This window comes from Panthera onca, chromosome A2 (genome assembly GCF_046562875.1).
Source record: "Panthera onca isolate mPanOnc1 chromosome A2, mPanOnc1 haplotype 2, whole genome shotgun sequence".
In the NCBI taxonomy this organism is placed as follows: domain Eukaryota; kingdom Metazoa; phylum Chordata; class Mammalia; order Carnivora; family Felidae; genus Panthera; species Panthera onca.
The window spans coordinates 88,427,078-88,441,110 of record NC_138340.1 but is presented as its reverse complement, the minus strand read 5'-3'; the positions used below and the strand labels follow the sequence as shown (position 1 = coordinate 88,441,110).

Sequence of the window (14,033 nt, the reverse complement as noted above, 5' to 3'; positions counted from 1 at the left end):
CTGATCATAAATATTCACTTCCCTCTGTTATATAAAATCCCATCTATTACAGTGTCAGACTCAAAATCTAGAACCAAATGAAGGTCTTCATCTGGAGAACTAGGAACTAAGTAAATCATTTATCTACTTTATCGCCCCACCCAACCACGCGCGCACACACACACACACACACACACACACACACACACGCACATTTGTAATACATTATGGTAGAACAGTGACATACTTTTAATCAGAAAGGAGAAGAAGTTAAATACAGTCAGCAAGTAGATCAGAGCAAATCTGAAATGATAGTGAGCATGATCCTTTCCTGGTTATGGGGAATGTTCCCTGATTGGTCCCCTGTTCTAATGCCTGCCAACAACTGCCTACCCTATTATTCTCTATGGTTCTTAGCTCTTTCCTCTGGCAGATCTTATACATTATTCATCCTCCTTGACATTATCTGAAGGGGGAATTGTAGAAAGTCCCCACCCCCCCAAGAGGCTAAGGAGCTTCCTAAGCCTGATTTTGCTGCCAGTGGAAATTTGGGAATTCTGAAGTTTGCTTTAAATCTTGAACACTCATATTCTCTTTTATTCCAGGCTGGCAGTTCCCTTGGCTGCACAACTTTCTCAAAACATAGTAGGCTTCTTATTTATACTATTTTAGGTTATTCACAACCATGCACCAGTCGCCTCACCCGTGATTTTTTTTTTCTCTAAACTCAGGTATCTTGAAGTTATTTGGCTTCTAGAAGACTTGTACCCTTTTTTACTCTATTTTCTCTGAGCCATTTCATCCAAAGGAACATGTTTACTGACTTCTCCCTTAATCAGTGCAGAGATACCCTTGATTTGCTCTTTGCTAAGAAGCCGAGTTGTAATTAGCTTTTGTAACTTAAAGCATTCCACATTTTTCTCTTTTACTAATTGGAGATAAGAAACAGTTTCATCTTTCAATGCTGCAAGGCCTGTAATTTCCAGATTCTCTCTCTTCCTGTTGATTCTGTTTACAAATTGGCCATAACTTGAAGCCACAGCTAATTTAGAGCATTATTTGCTTCCCAATCTATAAAAGTTTCCAGTTTTACTGAATGTTTCTCCAATGCATTACATGGGCCACCATCTTCCCAATCTCCAATAAAAATGTTCTTACTACTTACTGCTTGGCCCCAGGGCTGATATATAATTAATTATTATTGTAATTCTTTACTTCTAAGCACCAAATTTCATATCAATTAGTATAGGCTGTCAATAGTATATCTATTAGCATATACTAATAGTACAAAATAATACAAAAATAGTACAAAATAGTATAAAACTAATAGTATATTAATTAGTATAGCATAGTATTAGTTTATGCTGAGGTAATTAATGACTTCACAAGAAGAATAAAGATTTTTCTGTATCACTCACTGATAGTTATTTGTGTGATTGTTTCAGTTCTGTTTCATTATTTTGTACTCAGACTTAAGAATTAGTTATGTCCCCAGGAAGAAAGGTGATGACAGAACCATGTTGTGGCCCCTAGAGCTTCTGCTCAGAAATAGACCATGTCACTTTTACTCACACTATATTTGCCAAAGCAAGTTATGTTGCTTACTCTTAAGTAAAAGGAGTGGGAAGTATAATCTTTCAGATATGGAAGGACAGAGTAGGGCAAGCATGTAAATATTTTCACAATAATGCGATCTTATACATTTGTCTTAGAAGAGACGTAGCTTCAAAGTACATAGTATCTGGAGTTACTTGACTAACACTTGCTAATTAATGGGTATACTAACATGCCAGTTGCTTGACATTTTTGGTAAGTGTTGTTATTTTCCAATGGAGCTGATAATGCTGATGCTGCTTATAAATACTTGACTTGTTGATATTACTAAGATTAGTATAATATAGAAATTTGCTTCACTCATATAATATTAGATAGTCATTGGGGAAAAATAGATGCTTTGTAACAGAGTTTATATATAAATAATATATATATATATATATATATATATATATATATATATATTTGTTTTATATATATATATATATAAATTGTATATAAATAAATGTCTATGATTTTTATTTCCCTAATTTTTCCAGGAAATTAAACCATAGATTTACATCAATCTCTGTCTTAAATAGAATTTCACCTCTTCATCTAATTACAAAACTAGATATATTCCCTGAGTGAGACCTGAGGGGTTTTTATAGACATTAGACTATCAAAATATCTTATGACATGGACCAGGTCTAGAATGAACATAGAAACTATGGGACAGACACTTGAAGGGTAGAAAAGATGGATGTTGAATAGACACTTCTCTAAAGAAGACATCCAGATGGCCAACAGGCACATGAAAAGATGCTCAACATTGCTCCTCATCAGGGAAATACAAATCAAAACCACACTCAGATATCACCTCAAGCCAGTCAGAGTGGCCAAAATGAACAAATCAGGAGACTATAGATGCTGGCGAGGATGTGGAGAAATGGGAACCCTCTTGCACTGTTGGTGGGAATAAAAACTGGTGCAGCCACTCTGGAAAACATTAAAATAAATTAAAAATAGATCTACCCTATGACCCAGCAATAGCACTGCTAGGAATTTACCCAAGGGATACAGGAGTGCTGATGCATAGGGGCACTTGTAGCCCAATGTTTATAGCAGCACTCTCAACAATAGCCAAATTATGGCAAGAGCCTAAATGTCCATCAACTGATGAATGGATAAAGAAATTGTGGTTTATATACACAATGGAATACTACGTGGCAATGAGAAAGAATGAAACATGGCCTTTTGTAGCAACATGGATAGAACTGGAGAGTGTTATGCTAAGTGAAATAAGTCATACAGAGAAAGACAGTTACCATATGTTTTCACTCTTATGTGGATCCTGAGAAACTTAACAGAAAACCATGGGGGAGGGGAAGGAAAAAAAAAGAAAAAAAAAGAGGTTAGAGTGGGAGAGAGAGCCAAAGTATAAGAGACTCTTAAAAATGAGAACAAACTGAGGGTTAATGGGGGGCGGGAGGGGGGCGGGTAGGTGATGGGTATTGAAGAGGGCATCTTTTGAGATGAGCACTGGGTGTTGTATGGAAACTAATTTGACAATAAGTTTCATATAATAAAAAAAAACTGAGAACAAACTGAGGGTTGATGGGGGTGGGAGGGAGGAGGTGGGTGACGGGTATTGAGGAGGGCACTTGTTGGGATGAGCACTGGGTGTTGTATGGAAACCAATTTAACAATAAATTTCATATTAAAAATAAATACATAAGTAAATAAACTGAAAAAAAGAAAAGATGGATGTTATATTTGTAAAAAAAAATTATGTCTCTTCAGTCATCATAACCATTCATCTATGAACACAGCATACTCTTCTAGACCTTTCTACCTACTCGACAAGTACAGTTTTACCTAATAATTGTAAAACTAAATATGAGACCATTCAACTTAAGAGGAAAGAAAACAAAACAGTTTCTTGACAGGTAATTTAAGGGAAGAAAGCCTATTGAAAAATGTTTGAGACAACAGAAAAGGACAATAATGAATTAATTTGATTTATTCTCAAATAACTATGGATCTATATTTTTGTTTTTATAGGCTTGGATAATAAATAGCTTAAGTGAGATTTGTAATGTATGGTTTCATTCTTCTTATAATGACTACGGTTTCATTCTCAAAATTGGATTCTTTTGATATTGAGGACAAAGGAATTTCAGGGGGAAAAATAAGGATTTAGCAGTATATCACAGGTGCTACTCAAAAAAAAAATTATAAATAACAGTGCATGATTTCATTAGAGTCACGTAGCCACTGTGGTTAAAAAAATCTGATATTTTGTTTGCAGTGTTTCAAAAAGAAGCATTGCTAAATCTACATTCCAGATACTTTAGAGTAAGAAATGTTACAGACATCAGGAAGCTTCAAAACATGCTTGTATCAATAATGTTTATAACTATAATTAAGAAATAGTAGATTCAAAGTCTTCTAAGAAATCATAGATATTCAGGATAAGAGGTTCTATATATTGAGAATAGGCAATCACATATATTCAGAAGAAAATAGAGATTCCAAAATTTTTGATGGTACTAATCACTTGGGTGATTTAAGCTTCAAGTTTAATTAAGACATAACAAAGTATGTACAAATCAGTTAAGGATTCTCCAAGATGTGTGTATGTGTGTATATATGTATGTGTTTTTATGTGTGTGCATATGTGTTGTGTGTATGTAATATATAATAGCACATATTTTATAAGTTTCATATAAATGCAAATAATGTGTATATATTATGAGATATAGGATGGCATTGGTAACTAGTGTGTACTTTCAAACATTTAAGCTAGAGGCGAATAGTTCATAAAGTTTTTGTGTATTTTTAAAGGGGAAATTATTTTCAGTTTAATTTTTTTCAAGCCTTTGGAAATTGTATTTTAGTGTTGGAGTTCTCTTCATGATGTTTTAATGACCAAAAACTGTCCCAAGAAATTTGTCCAGGATGATTTAAGTTTGAGAAAGACACTGAAAGTTTATTTAAGACAAAAATTGGCCTTAAGGGTCTTAAGCTAAATTTTCTATTTGTATGTACTTTGTGATTTCCTTGAAAAATGAAAATGATGTTTTTAGTTTTATGTATCTATTATGAATTTGGAGCAATAGTGACAATTTAGGGTTTAGAAATTACTTAAAGGATATGTATGATGCAATATTTTAATTAATTTATATTTATTTTCAGCCTATGTCAGAACCAGTCTAAGACTGGATGACACTCACCTATTTTAGGTCTTTTGATACCCTAGGTATCATTTCTTTGTTTCAGAGGGCTTATTCCATAGTGTTTCAAATATATTAAATCTACCTTTGTCCCACAGTAAACACTTTTGTTTGTTTATGTTAAAAATTTGAAAGGATTTTATAAATTTGCCCTTGCATTATTATCTTCTGGCTTTTTTCTTCAATAATTATTATGCATCTTGAGGGATAAGTGCAGGGTAAGATAATCTTAATTATAAGAAATTTCAACTTAACATAATAAGGTTGAAAGGTTACATTCAACAAGCATTTAAATATCCCTTAATATCTGATTTGCATCTTTTTTTTATATTCTAGAAGCCATTTAATTTTTTACAATTTAAATATTTTTCCAGGACCTTGAAAAGTGTATATTTTATCCCTGAGCAATTTTCTCTAGTGCTTAATGAGATATCAGCCCCAGATGTATGTACTTGCAATCTTGACTATACATCTTTAATCCTCTGTTTCCAGACTTGGAGCCTGAAACACCCCTATAGACTGATTTAGATTCTTACCTCTGTGAATCCTAAGCATTCAGTACTTATCACCATCATTATATTCATCACATTGAACTGCAATCAATAATTTAGTTGTCTGATTCTCAGTAACATAAAAGAAAGGAAATGAGAATATATTCATTCATTAACTCAAATATATACAGCCATTCAAATATATATCTTCATATTCATTACATATATTTAAATGATACTCTACACCACATCGTTCTATGCACTAGTGATATAGTGGCAAATAAAAAGCAAGTCCCAACTCCCCAAAGGTTATATTTTAGTTGCACACCTAATTAATTTTGCACCTAAAACATTGCCTGGACATACTGGGTATAGTTAACAAGTATTTTTAAATGCATAAATAAAAAAATTGTATAATGAAATATAAGAATGTTTGGAGTTACTTAAATTTAGATACTTTAGTACAATTTAAATATGCAGGACAACACATATCTTCATGTTATTTGAAATATAATACAACTACTAATTCTAATCAAAAACAATTGGAATTGTAAATGAAATTAAACCTCAGTTGATTAGTTTTTCGTTTATTCATAATCTTTCTCCCAAAGGAACTCATAGACCCATCTTCTCATGAGTGACAAAGAGGAGAGATGAAGGGAGGAAAGGAAGAGGACGGAGAAAGAGCAAGAAAAGAGAATGAGATTAAATTTGGAATGAACTTTTCTAGAAATATTAATGACAATTTAAGTCTTTCCAATAAATTTGCAATGTTATTTATAAAGAAAATGACCAGTGTAAGTTTCAATTCAGTTAACTCCTAGTAAATCATTGTTTAATGAAAACAAATAGAGCAGAAAGTAGAATGTTGCATTTGTTCTTAGTATATCCCTGTAGGAACTGGCAGACATCACATTTGTCAAAGTCACAACTCCTTTAGAGTTTCCAGGAGAACACCAGGATCAAAGAAATTAAATAGATAAGATAAAGACTTACATTTTATTTGCAATAGGAGTTTCCCATTTAAGATTCACTTGTTACTATCATTTTAGAACAAGTTAAAAGTATACTGGTTAGGAATCTTTACCTGACACTAATGGAACCTCTTTTGACAGATTTTTCTGTTGAAAATTATGTGGTGTAAATTGGAGAAAAGAACTGTCAGGTTGGATCAGACATTTTGTATCTGCAGGTGGCTACTTGGCTCATATAGTGTTCCCAACGATAGATGCAAAAACTCCTCTGTGCCAGAATGTTCTCTACATTATCAAAGAAGGTGCACATTCTCATTCTGTCAAACAAGTATATTTTAATCATAGTTATAATTATTGAATTAACCAATATTCCAAGTGTTAATTTGTTTTTCCAACTTGATGGTTCCATTTGATCAATTTTCTTTAGAGATAAATGAAGTAGTAAAACTTCCATTGTGTAAGTAAGCTTTTTTAATTCAATTATCCACAGCATTTTTTTTTGCAGTATTTTGTTTCGATCAGTTTTATTGTTAACTAGAGAACTATATTCATGGCCTACATTTTATCGATGTTTGTAGTATATTTTCTTATCAGTTCAAATTTGTTTAAAGTTATAACCATATTATATTTTGCTTCTCCACCTTCCTCTTATCATTTCTTCCTTACTTATTACTCACTGATTTTATTGCTATTTCTGGAACCATCTATGTGCAGTCTTGCTTGCCTAAGCCTTTGTATCTATTGTTCCTTTGGTCTCGAATATGCTTTCCTGAGATATCCACATACTTTCTTCCTTCAGACTTCAGGTAGAATGTCACCAACTCAGAGAGGACTTCCCTGACTTTCCCAAGTGAATTGATACTCAGCCACCTTCAATCCTCTTATTTTATAGCACCTACCATCGCCTTACATTATATAATGAATTTGTATATTATATGATTTATGGATTGTATAAAATTTAAGTGTCTCAAGGCCAGGCACATCAGTTAGTAGTTAATGCTGCCTAAAATTGTGCCTGGCACCTAGTAAATAATAAAACATTTAATGAATTAATCTTACATATCTATGTGGGTTATGAACAATTAGATCAGTTAAAGTCTATGAAGCTGTTCATGAAATAGAACATTGATAACATCAAGTTAAAGAAAATTCAAATGTAAAAAAATGGAAGCCCTTATATTTGGAATAAAACTTCTCTTTCTTTAGGCTTCCAACAGCCGAAGTCAGAAAGAGATCAGAATGCTGAAGTATTCTGTTCGTCCCTCCGCAGGCCTTTAGGTCTTCATATACAGGAGATTCAACCACATGATAGAAATGAGGCCATCACCAGAAGGGCATGAGAGATTGTCAATATGTTTAGAGTAAGTTGACATCTAGACTAGCCATAGGATGCTTCCTATGTAAGTCAAAAGGAAGCCCACACGTGGTGTATGTTCCTCCTCTACAGGCCATCACTGTTGCGAGTCAAGGGACAAAGTCCCTGTGCTGGTCTAAAGATGTCCATCAGAAGTCAAGAAGAATTCGCACATCCTTAGCTGGGTCAGAGAGCACTCTCCTCAAGTGTCAAATAGTTACCCTGAAGCCCAGAACACTCCTGACAAGACCTCACAATCATCCCCCTGCCCCTTTTGACACTCGCAGCCTCATCTCTATGCTCTCTCGGGAAAAATCAGGATTTGATTTCTCATGCCTGCTCTCTCATTTTATGTCTGTGGCTAAAAGGAACCCAGAACTTGCCAGGCATTCCTGGTTCTCAAGTCACTAATCTTCATCACGATTCCTCTCTGTCTCCTGATACCCTTTCACCATGCTCTCTGGAACTCACCAACAAGCCCCTTTATCTTCACTACTTTTATGTAATTTCCCCTTATCTTCTTTCTAAATGAAACCTGGTTCTTCTTTGATGACCCTGCTTCTCGTGCCAGCCTCCAAGAGATGGCTATTTCCCTACCACACCACTTAAATCACTGAGATGGAGGTGAAGTAATGTTCTCTTGCTCTTCAGTGTCACTTCCAAAACTGTCTCTTCCCTCCTCCCCAAAACTGCCTGTGATGTCATGACATTAGCAGATACTAGCTGCTACTCCTCTTTAAGAAGTCTTTTACCAATCTCTGATCACTTCCTCTCTTCTGTTAAGATTTTAGCTTTAATTTACTGTCTCTCTTTCCAACGCCTTTCTTGTCTTACAATATGGTAATTTCAATATGCTTGTAGACTTCAAAAACACTAGTCTCTCAGTTACTTGACTTCTCTCCCCCAAAGATCTTGTTTTCCACTCTATCACTGTCATGAAATACTTTCACTATCATGTGATACACGTATCCAAGGAATGTGGAACATGGTATTGACACTTGAGTTTCAGTTTTTGCATATACACTCGGGGTAATAGATTATCTGTTTATTTACTTGTATACCTAGCATAAATTCTTTGCTTAAATCAACTCTAGAAGTTTTCTATAATTCTATCAGGTAGTAAGGGATCCAATAAAAACATGTGTGAATACATATAGGATAATGTAGTCTATGTTTCTCATAAATATAGTAATCTAGAAATATTCTATATTTCTCAAAAAGGCACAGTAAAAAAACAGGATTGGACATAATGAGAGAAATGCTACTTCAGAGTCTATATTACTGTAGTTTCTGTTGACTTAAATAAGATTAAAATTGTTTAATAACATTAGTACTTCGCCAATGAATCTCTACTACATATTCTGTCTTGTTTTCACCAAATTGTGTATTTTCTCCGTTGGGATATTTTTAAGTCTCTGGCCCAGATATGAATTATCTTTATTTTGTTTCCTAAATTATTTTCATAATTTATTCAAATGTTAAATAGTGTATGAGTACTGACAAAGAATTTGTTTTAGTAACGTAAAATTATTCAAAGCATGTTTTTATTTCAGATTTTAAAAGATTGAGTTCTTTAATATTTCTATTTACTTTTCATGTATGGTATGTTTTCTTTATTCAGGGGGAAAAAAAGCTTTTGTTAAAGTAAAATCCAGTTACTTGCTAGCAGCGCCATGAAATTACTGCTTAGCTGGGTTGTCACTGTAAGCCTTTCATCGTCAGTAGTGAACAATGTTAATGACATCATAACATTATGGATAAATCAATACAGCGTGTTAGAATTTCAATGAATTCTCAAATATATCAGTTGTTCTTTATCAGAGTCAGAGCCTAAATAATGAATAATTTCAAAGTACCTCAAATCCAATTAGTATTTACAAATTGTAATTTGGTTGGAGGAGCTTGAGTGAAATGTTTGTCAAATTCAGTGTCTGCCTCCCATCATGCCTTTTTCCTTCCTACATTATATTTTCCTATGCAACGTATTGAGGTTGTTTGAAGACCTTTATACTGACTTTTAATTTAGTGGAGCACCTATTGATTGATTACGAATTATTTGAATTATATTGAAATTCTAAGAATGAATTTATTTTTATAGGGTACTTGAAGTGTCCAGGTACTGAAAATAATCAATTGGACTGAGCAGATGTACCTCAGGACTTAAGAATTTTTCCAGAAGGAGGTAAGAGATTTTAAAATATGCACATAATTGCATGCTAAGTTCTAGTGAAAATATAGGTATAGTAGTACATTTCGTTGACACATAATTTAGAGGATAATTTTTAAAAATTAAGGGTACTTTCTGTTTTTACTTAAGTAATTTTTATTCTGTGGAATGATTTGAATACATGAGATTGCTCTAACATTTCAAAAACTAAAAAGGTTTGTAGGGAAGCCACATTACCGCTTCAAAATGTCAAGATATGGATCGCTACTATTTTTTTTATCTTTATAATGCAGGAATTAGACTGCGTTTGCCATGTTCCACAAGAGCCACAGCACAGAGATAGTTGACATGTGGGCAGATTGCCATCCAGAAAGATCCTTTGGCTAGCCTACCCCTTCTATATTTCCTGGACCACATATGGTTACTATCAACTAGAATCCATTCAAAGGCTTGAATACCAAGCACAGAGGGAGGAGTCAGTTTTTAATGTGTTACACTATCTTAATTTTGACCTAAGATGTGAGACTGAAATATTACCCTTAAAATAAAATACACTTAGAAATATGAATGTATACATATTACTCTCTTTTTTAACCCTCTAACTATAAATGTTCCTCAAGCTTCATTTCATTGTAAGTACAAGGAAAACTTAGCAGCATGAGGTTAAGCATCCCATTGTATTTTATATATTGCTACTGGCAGGAATTGCCATTACAAGTAATAATAAAGGAATTAAAACATATACTTTAAAATCTGTGACTACTGTATAGGAATGGTAATAAAAAAAACCCAGAATCTATGTATTAATTCCTTTATAGGTTTTTGAGTAGAATAACATTCATTTATTAATTTTATTTTTATTTCAGTAAAACTAAGGAGCTCACAATTTTATTTGGTCTCTTGGGATTTAATTAGATGATCATTTCTACTTAATGTAAAAAAATGCTTTTTTCCTTGCTTTGTCATAATTAGTATCAAGAAAAGCAAGATTTTTAAGAATTTTAAGGAAATTATAATTGCTATATGGAAGCATCACTTACATATGCAAACCTTTAATCACATAAGATAAAAATTTAGTGATTTGAGATGTACATTGAAGCTGATAAAGTTAGTGTCAAGTCCATATGGATTTTTAATGTTTTACAAATGACACATCGTATATCTTTAGTTCTGGTATGTCAGTAAAGATTCAAAAATATGACTTTTGTATTCCCAATTCTCTACACATATATATACATATATACATACATATAAACATATCTATACATATATATAAATATCCATTATTGGGCTAGATTAACTTTTAGCCTTCCACAGTACTAATTTCCTGGGTGCTATTTTTTATTAGTGCATCCTGTGCACAAACATCAAACATTATTTTTCAGTAAATAAGAACCTTCTACTTTGCCAATTACAACTGCCTTATAGGGCACCAATAAAGGAGGGAAAGTTCACAAAATAAATTTCTTGGATACTAATTAAAATATGTTCCAAATTTATGAAGGCCAAAGTCATACATAGACACAGCATCAATGTGATTGTTGTTATTGCCTTTTAATGTATACTTGAAGATCAAGCCAGGTTTTTGAAATTAATTTATAAACACGTGAACAATCTACATGGATTAGTCTTAAATGACTGAATACAATCAATGATGTACTAATTGTACTAATACTCAACTAATGAGTATTTATTAAAGTCAAAGTAGCAAATTGGACTGAAATCTGATGAAATTTACTTCCAGATACTGCAGGTAAGGGAAATATTTGAAGAATTGAACTTATAATTCTAGGCTTTGAATAATACAAATGTAAACAGCGGCTGTTAACTATTAGTTTGTTGAAAAATGTGATCAGGCCATCCAAAATTGGAAAACTTGATACCTTTTCCTTTTTTTTTTCTTTAATTGATGTCCATTTCAGTGACAAGGTCATTCTACCCTTAGTTTCTCCCTTTTTAAATTTAATTTTAATTTTATTATTATTATTTTTTAAAGAGAGTGCAAGCAGGGGAGAGGTGCAGAGGGAGAGAGTACGTTAAGAAGGCTCCATGCTCAGCATGGAGTGCCACATGGGGCTCGATTTCAGGACCCTGGGATCATGACCTGAGTGTAAATTAGGAGTGTGATGCTCAGTCCACTGAGCCACTCAGGCACCCTTCTCCCTTTATTTAACAGAAGTACACTTAATGAGAATTATTGGCATGTCAAATGTATTATGAAATATTTAATGTAAAGCTCATAACAAAGATTTCAAGTATTTAAAAAAAATAGAAGGCAATTACAGGAAACTGTAGTTAAGGATGTACTAATTTGGACAAGGGAAAGTGAGATAAAATTCCACATTAACTAAAAAGGAAAATTGAAAATGTGTGGATGAAAAGGAAGTAAAAAATGATAAAAATGTCAAGAGTATTATATATAATTTATTATTCTACTTGAGATTCATTCTTTATGACTATTGACTAACTTTGATATGTTTTTAAGGAGGTGTCGCAGACAATAGAATGAAATTATACTCCAGACTCATGTAGTTCTGGATTTCCAAGCTGAATCACTTTGTGACCTTGAGAAAATTGCTTTGCCTTATTTAATTGTCTCATTTATATATTGGGACTAGCAATATCTAATTTTACTTGCTTATAGTTGTCATATATTTTGCAATATTTTATAGTTTTTAATTATATGTTGATGTGTACAGTATAGTTTTCCCTTTGATTACTTTTCAAACTATTTTTATTTTATTTTTCAAAGGTGTTCTGCTTTGTGGTTTAAGTCTTATTTTTATATTCTAGATTATGAGCTTTTCAGGATTAAAAATATTTTTTCTTAGTATGCCTGCCCCTTCCTAGCAGTTTAAGGGATAGATAATATTTATTTAGTGAGTGACTGAAAGAAAGAAAAGAACCCTTTTATATAGGCATGTTGCTGCTGAATTGAAATAAGCTGAAGCCCTTTAAAACATTTAAGTTGTCTAAAAAATGTCACTATTTAAGAGATAGACATTTTTTTCAAATGAAATACAATTTTGACATATATCCATTTTTAATTAAACTTGTTTAATTTTGATTTCTAAGTAGTGTCTCTTAGCTTACAACATACTGATGTTTCATTGTGTTTTAACCACTAAGAGTCTCTAAGGCATTAGAATATATTTTCCTTATCATAGAATTCCCTACCCATTTATTCTTTTATTTTTTAGAGAGAGAAAGAAAGAGAGTGCACAAGCTGGGGAGAGGAGCAGAGAGAGAGAGAGAGAAAGAGAGAGTCTTGAGCAAGGTCCACACTCATTGTAAAGCCCCATGTGAGGTTCAATCCCAGGACCCTGGGATCATGAGCTAAGCTGATAGCAAGAGTCACTGACTGAGCCACCCAGGTGCCACTCTCTAGCCATTTTTAAAACAAAGAGAAAAAATTAGGTTGTTCAGGTATATAAGAATCATGCTAGAACTGATCTCCCATTCAATTCTAATAACAAGAAACCATCGTGATATGTATACATAGCAAGCCCTCACTTCCTCACTTTGGCTCAGATGTTAGTGTGCACAGGGTCAGAAGGAGTGCTTTGAGGTGTGGCTATACTCCTGAGAAAATCCAGCACATGCTTAGCCTCCTCTGCATCTAGTGAGAGTGGAATTAGCATGGCCATGGGTAGCGGGGAAATGTTACTTACCTCTTTGAAAAATTTCATTGTCTGTATGTTTGTACAAATTTTATCTCCGATTCAGACTGAATCATTTATTTATTTTTCTGGCTAATAATTCCTTCATCATACTGTTCTTCCTCCCTCCTCCTCCCCTCTTTCTCGGCCTCCTTCTCTTCCTTCTTCTCCTTCCCCTTCTCCTTCTTCTTCTTCATCTTTGATAATTTATGCTAAATGGTTTTAGGCCCACAGAATTTCTGAGCCAGAAGGGATTTAAGAGAACATTTCATTGTTTACATAAGGAAACTAAGGCCAAGATAAACCTAATACAAGTTACAGACACCAGGAACCCAAGCTCCAAACTCTAATTTTAGAGTTCTTTCTTTTATATCATAATATCTTGGGAGCAAGATATTCTTTTTGCTGGACATTCTTTCTTACTCATTTTAGGATTATCTGTTGACAGTTTCCATTATTTATCAGCATTGTCTTCAACTGAAATTTATACTCGTACAGACAAAATAAAGAGGTGACATCCTCTTCTTCCACAAAGAAAAGCTTGTCAGTGCGTAAAAATAATTGAGCAAGAAAGATTGGGTAATAAGAGAAAAGCATATATAGTGTTCTACCTCAGGGAACAAACCTACTTATGGAATGA

At 33.3% G+C, this 14,033-nt stretch overlaps 1 protein-coding gene across 2 annotated transcripts in view; it reads left to right on the top strand.

Moving 5' to 3' along the window:
• The window catches only part of SEMA3A (semaphorin 3A), a 469,306-nt gene that overhangs the window by 145,973 nt on the left and 309,300 nt on the right, over nucleotides 1–14,033 (top strand). For both annotated transcript variants that reach the window (XM_060632359.3, XM_060632358.3), the window contains exon 2: nucleotides 9,666–9,749. The gene's annotated coding sequence lies outside the window, so the exon portion shown is untranslated. The remainder of the gene's footprint in view (nucleotides 1–9,665; nucleotides 9,750–14,033) is intronic.